The sequence below is a fragment of the Nannobrachium achirus genome (assembly GCF_963921795.1).
Source record: "Nannobrachium achirus genome assembly, chromosome: 12".
Classification (NCBI taxonomy): domain Eukaryota; kingdom Metazoa; phylum Chordata; class Actinopteri; order Myctophiformes; family Myctophidae; genus Nannobrachium; species Nannobrachium achirus.
Genome location: NC_137832.1, coordinates 31,676,150 through 31,686,689, shown reverse-complemented (window position 1 = coordinate 31,686,689; position 10,540 = coordinate 31,676,150).

Genomic DNA, 10,540 nt, shown 5'->3' with positions numbered 1-10,540 from the left:
ATTCTAATTTATTCGAATCAGCGGTGGATTTTCGGGCGAATATTCGAATACTATTTTTGGCACATTTTCACAGCCCTACGCAATATACAGTGTTTATACTGTATATTGCGTCACAAACACTGAGGACGGCGTGCAGGGACATCGAGTACGATGTCATTTGGAAGCATGTACACGCGGCTGTAGGCTATTTACTTTACTGCATGTAATCACGGGTAGCGGGGTGGGCGACGGGTCCATTTTTTGATGGGCAGGGCGGATCTGGTTTTGATTTTTATATAATCACTGGAACGGGTTGGTCCACTGATCTGATTAATAACGGGCGGGGGGGGGGGGGGGGGCGCGGGTTGTCAAAATCGGACCCGTACAGGACTCTGGCGTACAGCCCACCCTCCTGTCCTGTGGGCCGAGGGCTATGGGGCTTTTAAGGCGTGACATCATTTTGTAGTCAGACCTCCAAGCTGATTTATTGTCAATATCTGTCCCTCGCTATTTCAACAGATCCGAGACAAAAATAACGACTAAAGTATAATTCTACCACTTTCCTTTCAACAACAAAGAGAAGAAAAATTAGTAAATAGTAAAAATAGCAAAAAGATTCATGGGCGCTCGGGCCTTTTGGCCCCAAAAGTTCTCCTCTGCCTACAAAATGATGTCAGACTTAACATTAGGGGGAGGTATGAATGAAAGTGTAAACGTAACAGTGTGTAAACGTAACACGAATCATTCTTATGAACAAATCACTCATGAACGATCTACCACTACAAGACAATGATGTTTGTTTAGTAGGTCAACATGGCATATAGAGTACAGTGTTTGTGATTTTATCCATTTTGTAATGCCTCCCAAAGGGCAGATTATCACATTCACAATATGGATTAGGTAAACAGTCAGCCATAAGGTGTCTCTCTCACGGTCTGAATAATATGCAGTCAGTTAGGTTTACTAGCCAGGTATACAATCTTTACCTGTTAACATCAGGTCACTGGAGACAAGATAGGGTATTCTTGCCGCACTATATACTGTATCTAATGTGTGTGTGTGTGTGTGTGTGTGTGTGTGTGTGTGTGTGTGTGTGTGTGTGTGTGTGTGTGTGTATGTGTGTGTGTGTGTGTGTGTGTGTGTGTGTGTGTGTGTGTGTAAATGTACTGTATATGATCTCCAATGGCAGGTTCAAAATAAGCAATATTTCCCTTTAAGAATGCAACTTGTCAAATTGTCAGGGCCTTATTTGGTTTGAGTCTTGTAAGGCTGGCAGCAAGCTGCCTCTCAGCGAGTAGCCTACACAAAGAACATTACAAATTGATAGCTCTACAATAGGGCTTTACTAAACAGACAACCGCTGTTTTGGCTTCCAAAATCCACAAGTGATCTTAACTGTTGTCGTTACCATGGTAACTTGTAATTAAATATACACAGTGAGTGGCAGGTCTTAAGAGTGCTGCCCTCAACCTCACGGCTTATTGTGGTCCCAATTACTCCAGCTCTGTAAATTAATCTGTTGAGAGAGCAGGAGCAGGGGCGTCACAAAGGGGGGGGGGGGAGTGGGACTGAGTTACTAGGGCCCAAGGTGGAGGGGCCTTAATTATTTTATACTTTAGCTATTGAAAAATAGCAGATATACAAGCTCACAGCGCGGCACCGAGTGCCCCGCTGCGAGCTTGTAGATCTGCTATTTTTGAAAAGTCGTGAAAATGTGTGCAAATCTATATGTATTTTTTAAGCGAACATTTGTAACTCAAATTTTGCCTCTGAGGATCCCTGGAACTAAATATTTTGAGATGGGGGTCTGTGGCCAAATACATCATTTTGCGGGTCCTTGACATGAAAAGGTTTGAGCACCACAGACATAGAAACACAGGTTTTTCAAAAAACCTTAGAAGGATTTGAAATATTCAAAGACTTGCACAAAATGTTCAAGATTTTTCAAAAATAGCAGATCTACAAGCTTGTATATCTGCTATCTTTCAATAGTTAAAGCACAAAATAATGCGTTCCCAGTCTAAATGGATTAAACCCCCTCCCACTATGAAGAACATTCATGGGGGGCCCGCAGTGAAACCTTGTACCCAGGGCCCAGAATCTGGTGCGACACCCCAGAGCAGGACCAAACTGCTGTGAATGAATGACTTGTCTCAGTGCTCAATAAAGATTGATGGCCCGATGAGCACAATATTCCCTGAAATAGGTCTGATCTCAGAATTAAAACAAAACAATAATGCTACATTTTGCCAATTCTGCAGATACAGGAGGAAACAGATTCCCTTTCTGAGTCCAAAAAGAACCTGGGTGTTCTGTTCTGTTCTGTTCTGTTCTGTTTGGGTACCAGGCTGAAGGAGCTGACAAGGATTTGTGTTACAAATGAAGATTTATCAATTTGTCTTCAAACAGTCTTTTTTTAAGCTGATATCACCATCCAAAGACTGACCACAGTAACTACATGTTAAAGTATATATTACCTAGTATTAAGGCTGGGCAATATATAGAAAATATATCGATATCGAGGTATCAACATGCGAGGTATACATACCAACAAAGACGTCTTGAAATTAGGTATTGGTCTATGTGTCAAATTAATTAACAGACACACTACACATGCACGTAGCACATGCAAAAAAGCAGTCCATCTGTAACCAGGTGTGGTTATTTCAATAAAACCATTGTTGGAAAATGTAAATAAGGCATTTAATTTCTTTATTTTATTTGTACTTTGCAATGTGCATGGATATACTATTCATTATCTGGGTTAGGCAGGCAGTGGACCTAAAGCAGAAAAACATCAAAATCTATATAATGCAATTGTTTTTACTGATATCGTGAGTAATATCGATATCGAGGTATTCAACAATGTTATCGAATATCGAAGGTTTTCCTAAAATAATAATATTGCCCAGCCTTATCTTGTATGTGTGCACATATCTGTTACATTGTTACAGTATGTTAGCCTAAACGCCTTCTAAATCCTTTTCTGAAAAACAGCTAATCTCCGGCACCGTTGATGAAACTGTGCACGCACTCCCTGAATGCCAGAGCAGAACCTCTTACCCAAATCTCTCACATCGCCCTGTTACAATTTACTCCTATGGATTTTGTCCAAACATCACGCAAATAGGTACACATTATCTATATAGTCATGTGATCAACACGGATCTGTCAGACTTTTCATATTCCATCCTTGGCTGAGATTGGCATCTAAAGTTTGCAAGAGTGGCTCGTTTTGAACAAAATGCCTCAAATCATGAACAATGCAATTCCACTCATCACAACACTCTAGATCTGCTATTTCTGACATGGAAACAATTATGCTAAATAATGAATGCGATTATGTAATAATTGTGACAGGCCTACCAAATACAGTGTACAGTGTACAGTGTATTCAGAAAACAAAGTCACAACCAAACTCTATGAAGTGTAAATGTCTGAATTAGAAGCAACCCATTCCCCCTGTGGAGCCTGACCTTGCTGCTCCAATCCTCCCTCACACAGTGGTTTCCTAATTAAAATAGCATTGCAACACTGAACCCTAATGCACATAACACCTCAATAATACTGTACTCCAAATGCAAAATCATGGTGTAAGAATAACAACAACAAAACAATGTTTACTGTCCCTTCTTCTTTCTGTTGTTCATAATAACTCACACACTCCCTCCTACGCGTAGACACTCTCAACATCCAAGCAATACAACAGAACACGAAATAGGTGGCCGACTGGCCGTTCAGGCCCTTGATAGGCTGAGGCAATCTGGGCAGGAAACGGAATGCTGTTCCCATACCACAATAATTATTAAAGGACGACTTCACCACTTTTCAACCTATCTTCATATAATTGGTCCTACTAAAATGTTCATGATAATATAGCACAATTCTTTCCTACTCTGTCTGTGTCTCATAGGAGGGTTGTGGGCAGTTCAGAAACCAGTCTATCAGTGATACCATCGATGGGGAATCCAAGCTAATAGAAACTGCAGGCTTTCTATGAAAGGTTACCATGCTATAATGGAAGCCATTGTTCTCGCAATAATAAAAATCTAAATACCATCATCCCTAGTCTGGTGGGGTTAATTCACCAAAAATAGCAGAATTACTAGCTCACAACACGTCACGTTGTTGCGACGTGTTATGAGCTTGTAAATCTGCTATTTTTGACGAGGAGGTTTGGTGGTCTAATGCAGGCGGACCTGCAATAGTATTATAGTCTTGCCTAGCCAAATGCTTAGAGATCTCCGGCTATACCAAAACATCTGATGACATCTAAATTCAATGTAGGGGCTAGAACCAATAACGCTCCTTCACTTACTGTAGTGCTGTGAAAAAACAATCCTGATACTGTCCCTATTGGTTCCAATACAAATATGTTTGTATTGGTTTGTATTTCAGTAGGCAGAGATCTCTGATCGTCTGGGTACGCAAGACTATCCTAGGTGGAACGTTGCCCTAACAACCAAAAATAGGTTTAAGGTTATTTATTTTAAACCCAAGAGTATGGTCGTAACGGCCAAGATGCTGAGTGCGAAATAGACAGTCATCTAAGGTCATCACAACACGCAAGCGTGCTGTGTGCAGCTTAGATGGAGGAGGAGGAGTCAGCTTGATAGGAGATAGGTGAGTGGTTGGCACTGGGTGGCATGGGTGGAGTTACCGGTGGCTGGTTAGAGATGGTTGATTGTCCTCAACCATTGTCCTCCACACCTCCCAAACTTCAGTTGTACCAACTCCATTTAGTACGTGTCCGACTTTATTCTTTCTTTCCATCTTCCCGGATAAACTTTATTTTGCCGCGCTACTTCTCCCACAGTTTTGGTGGCACATACCCATATGTCAAATCGACAGGCTTCATCGGGACTTATCTGTTTGCTTTTGCTAAGAGATACTATTATATAGTTTAATTTATATAAATGTATTTGTGAATTCATTTTCTCCGATGACTTGAATGGGAAAATACACAAATGTAACTTTTCACAAATATGGAGATAACTGATGTCTGACGTCACAGACAACATGCATGCAACATGCAGTATTTCCATATATAGACAATCCAAGATATGGGCTTAATGTTGATGACATCAGGGATCTCCATTTATGGGTATAAAAGGGACAAGGATGGAATGGATAACACTGCTCAAATAGTGACAAGGACTGACAGATACAGAGAATCTGAGATATCCATATCATCGTTGTCGGGTGGAAATCTCGTATGTCCAAAACCGTTTGTCTTGTATTTATAATTTTTAAAATGATTAAACTTGTAGATCGGCTGTTTTCACTACTTTTGTGCAATGGCCTTGTGTGATGAAGCAGTGCTTTACTTTGCGGGAAAAAAATGTACAAATTTGAAACTTGGAGTTGGGTTAGGGTTAGGGTTAACAACGATATACTGTATGGGCATGAAAGGGACAAATGTTAAGACGGACAATCCCAACGGATTCCTTGTGATTCGCATCAATTGCAACCACACTTGCAATTTCCCTGAAATGCATCTTTCTAGTTTTTCTCTCTCTCTCTCTCTCTCTCTGTCTCTCTGAAAGAGAATTCATGGTTGGTGAAAACTTTTCCTGGAAACATAACGCTCTGAATAATTATAACAAAAGGTATGTGCTTCCTGTGCTATAAGTAAAAAATCGAACCTCTGTTCGAAGTGGAGCTGTGTGTGTGTGTGTGTGTGTGTGTGTGTGTGTGTGTGTGTGTGTGTGTGTGTGTGTGTGTGTGTGTGTGTGTGTGTATTGCAGTTGAAAACAGCGCCCCTCCCTTAACATGTGTGGCCATAAAAGGTACTACACCACATTCTTGAGGCTACATACAGACCCACCCACACACCCACCCACACACAAACATACCTACACACACGGCCACGTATAGGGTAGCTTGTGTTCCACACAGCTCCAAAAATAACATTATTTCCTCTATACAGTATACTGTTTGCCCACCACACTGGCACATAGAACACAGTCAGTCAGACAGACAGACAGACAGACAGTCAGACAGACAGACAGACAGACAGACAGACAGACAGACAGACAGACAGACACACTCACACACTCACACACACACACACGCGCGCGCACACACACACACACACACACACGCGCACACACACACACGCACGCACACACACACACACACACACACGTGCGCACAGGTGCGCACGCACGCACGCACGCACGCACGCACGCACGCACGCACGCACACACACACACACACACACACACACACACACACACACACACAGGCACAGACAAAATAGGAATTGTCCTTAAAAAGGATTGTCCTTAAAATAGGAACACACACAGGAACACAGGAACACACACTTGTACCAAACTAATTTCTTTTTAAAATAAACCCAGAACACAAGACACATTCACAATGCACAATAACAATAAAAACGTATGTAGGGTCTCCTGTGCTTTCTGCTGAATATTTCTACTTGCTTATAATCTTTCATCACACACCATCTCACAAAGTCACACAGAGGTACAAGACGCAAACAATATTCTATGCAAAATAAGAAAGAAAGAGATGTGTGGTCCCCTGTGATTTCATAACACATTTTGCTATTTGACATTCTCCCTCACACAGAATAATTTACCAAGGCTGCACCAAGCATAACAATATAAACAATCACAATATTATAATAATGCCTGGGAGAGGGGTTCCTTTGCAGTCATTACAGGTATGGCAGTAAATACTAATGCACTATAGTATACAAGGCACTGAATCAACTTCAATAGTGGTACTTGAAATGAACTGAATGGCACTAGATTCCACTGAATTGTCATACTGTTGTACATTCCACTGCAATAGTGATAGTGGATCTATTATGGAAGATATTAATATCCAGTCAGGGGGAAGTGTTGACAATGTATTTAACCCATTCAGAACGGGTACACATTATTGTGTATCATTATTTTATGCTTTAACTATTGAAAAATAGCAGATATACAGAGTGCCGCGCTGCGAGCTTGTATATCTGCTATTTTTGAAAAATCGTGAAAATTTGAATTTTGACCCGGTTCTATAAGTGTCTTTTGAATCCTTCTAAGGTTTTTTGAAAAACCTATGTTTCTATGTCAACAATCTGGCCAGCCATCGTCAAAGAAAAGGTCCTTTTCACTTAAATGGAGCTCAGTTGGTCCGTTCTTGAGAGACTACTATGTCAGTGGTGCTCAAACTTTTTCATGTGAAGGACCCCCAAAATGATATTTATTTGGCCACGGACCCCCATTCAACATATTTAGTTCCAGGGACCACCCAGAAGCAAAATTTGACTTACAAACGTTCGCTTTGAAAAACCATGTATTCAAAGATTTGCACACATTTTCACGACTTTTTCAAAAATAGCAGATCTACAAGCTCGCAGCGCGGCACTCGGTGCCGCGCTGTGAGCTTGTATATCTGCTATTTTTCAAGATTTATCAAAATGTTTAAAAAATATCCGATCTACAAGCTCAAAATGGGCTGTCAGATGTCTGCCAGATCTACTCGCCTACCCGGGCTGTGTCAGTCAACATTTTTGTAACCCATTTTTTCACCCAGTGCCAATTGCCTAACCTGTAATCCTGGTTTCTGCTCTCCCTCTGTGTGTAGAAACCAGGATTACTGCATGTTTTGTGAGGGTATCTTCCCTAGAAGACACGGGAAGAACATGCAAACTCCACACAGAAAGGTATTTTCGCCAATTTCAACCTTTTAGTACATATTATTACACACCTTTAGAAACACATTGGTGAAGAACTTTCTTGGTAACGATTTACTTCGCAGATTGGTCAAATATCTCATAAAATCCCCTTACTATATACAAACTGGCCAAATTGACAAATAATATAAGAAAGAGGCAATTTTCTTTTGAAAATATATGATCTACTACAGGCTCACAACACCTTGCATTGGTAGTGGATCCACAAAACACTGACAGAAGATGCCAGTCTGTGCAGCAGAGGACCAGCCATAATGCTGTAGCTTTCTGTATTGTCCATGGCAGAATGAGCTCATCGCTTGCAGAGGTATCAGGAAAGAGACAAGTTTCCCCCCTCCTCCCTCTCTTCCTTCTTCTCTGCTCAACCATTTTCCCTCTCCTCCACTTTCTCCTTCTAGATTCCTCTGATACCTGAGGTCTGAGAAAGAGCCTGGTCGGCCCGAAACGTTACCACTAGTAAACGTACGTTTGGGAGCAGCAATCGGTGTGCGGACTCTTTTTATTCTTATCCTCTGATAGATACCCCCAGTCTCCTCTCCTCTGCTCTGCTCTCCTCTCTCTCCAACTGGTAGATTATCCTCAGACATCCAGACAGAAACATATTTATTTATTTATTGTGCTGTTGGAAGAGGGAGCATTATGTATGGCTACATGTGTAGACAGTTACAAATCTATTTATGCTTTAGAGTGTAGATTGTACATAATGTGTGTGACTCTGTGTGTGTGTGTGTGTGTGTGTGTGTGTGTGTGTGTGTGTGTGTGTGTGTGTGTGTGTGTGTGTGTGTGTGCGTGCGCGTGCGTGCGCGTGCGTGTGTGTGTGTGTGTGTGTGTGTGTGTGTGTGCGTGTGGGGGGGGGGGGGGGTAGCTTTCTCCTTTTCAGCACTGTGCTGCAAGGCTCCACATCACAGTCACTGTATACACACACACACACACACACACACACACACACACGCACACGCACACGCACACGCACACACACGCACACACACACACACACACACACACACACACACACACACACAGACACTTTCAAACCTCGAATGGCATCTCTTGGTCCAAGAAAGAAACAGGAAGTATATTCCCTAAGATAACAACAGACAATACAGTACAGCAATCTGGTACATGTACCACCCATCTATAGAACAAACGCGGGAAGATTCTCATTCTACTACTCTGCCACCAAAATGTGGAAAGCCCTAACACCATCCATTAAACAATGTGTTTCTCTGGCTTCTTTCAAAACAGTTCTTTCCATCTATCAGTAGACCACAAGGGGAGGTAAACTCATTTTTCCCATAGAAAGGAGGGGGCATTGATTGGTGAAAATGTTCTTCTTTGTACATAGTGTACATCTATATTTATTATTTAACAACGCAGCGTTGTGAGCTTGTAGATCAGCTATTTTTTGGCTAATGTTCCACTAAGAATAGGTTCAAGTGATCAAACATGAACACACAAAGATTTGGCGGACCCCCTGTAGTAACTCTACTGAGACTCAGACGCCCTGTTGAAGACCTCTGTCATAATGTATTATATAAATACAATAAGTGATGGTAAAAAAAAAATCTAAAGGGTTAGATACAGTATAAGCACAATATACAACAATTTAGTATAACAAATAATTCTTCTGCACTATACTGTACCACAAGTAGTTCGGAATCAGCCAGATCTTTATGAGAGAAGGCCTAGAAGTTTAAACAGAAAGCTACTCTGAGAGAGACTGAGAAAGACACAGGAAGGAACGATGCATGACCGACCACACTGACCACTGGAAAATTACAGAGATGGACTCCAATCAATACTGCTAGAGATGAAAGAAAAAAAGATCAATGCCATAAACCTGTGGGGTGTTGAACTAAATCAGGATGTCTGCACTGTGTGCATGTGATGCTGTGGGATTGAATCCCGCCCCGGATGACCTTCTTCAATAATATTGGGTGGCCCTTTAGTTAAAGTGCACAGCATTGTAAATATATAATAATCTTATCCTGTATGTATGTAATCTGCTCCTTCAGTTGGTGTTGCTGAATCTCATTGTAAGAGAAATATCATTTAGTCTGTTTTGGGGTTTGACTTTTTTTTAATGTGAAGTGCATTTAAAGTATACTGTCTTAATAGCAATGCCCATATGGCTATTATTAAATGTAGGACATCAGATAACTAACACTCTAGCAATCAGCAGAATAGTATGGGACTGACCAATATGACTGTTTTAAAACCATGGCAATTACACATGAATAGAACAGTCTGTCGAATATTAGTCTGAAGATTAACATGGAATTTCATCTTAAGCAGACAATATGAAAAGACGTCAGATAATAGAGTAAGTCAGTTATTTTAAATGAAAAATGAGAGTATAACAAATATCTGTGGTAGTGTAATTATCTACAACACACGTTTCACACACTCTTCAGCACTTTCAAGTTTCAACACATTAGTCTTGGCCTGAATGATTGGGACCCATGGGCATGGCTACACAGTGCACACAGGGGGCCTGGAAAACAGCAGAGTTACCACGTTAAAACAATACATGTCTATAGTTTGGCAATGAGCTGGATTTGAACCCCAGTCTCCCACTTGCCATACCAGTACACAACCAATCGTGCCAATAGGGCTGAGCCCGATTATTAGGCCTCTTGTGGGCCGAGTCTTGGCTGGGGGCTACACATGCATTGATTGATTGATTGAATACTTACAGTACAGTGGTACGAATATACAATGATGCTAAAAGCTTGTTTCCATTGTCGTCCTGTGTAATTCATTTAAAGACATACAATAATATACAAGACATCATCAACACTAGTAGCAATAAACGTATTATGTAGGTACAGTAATCAGTTGTTAAGCTTA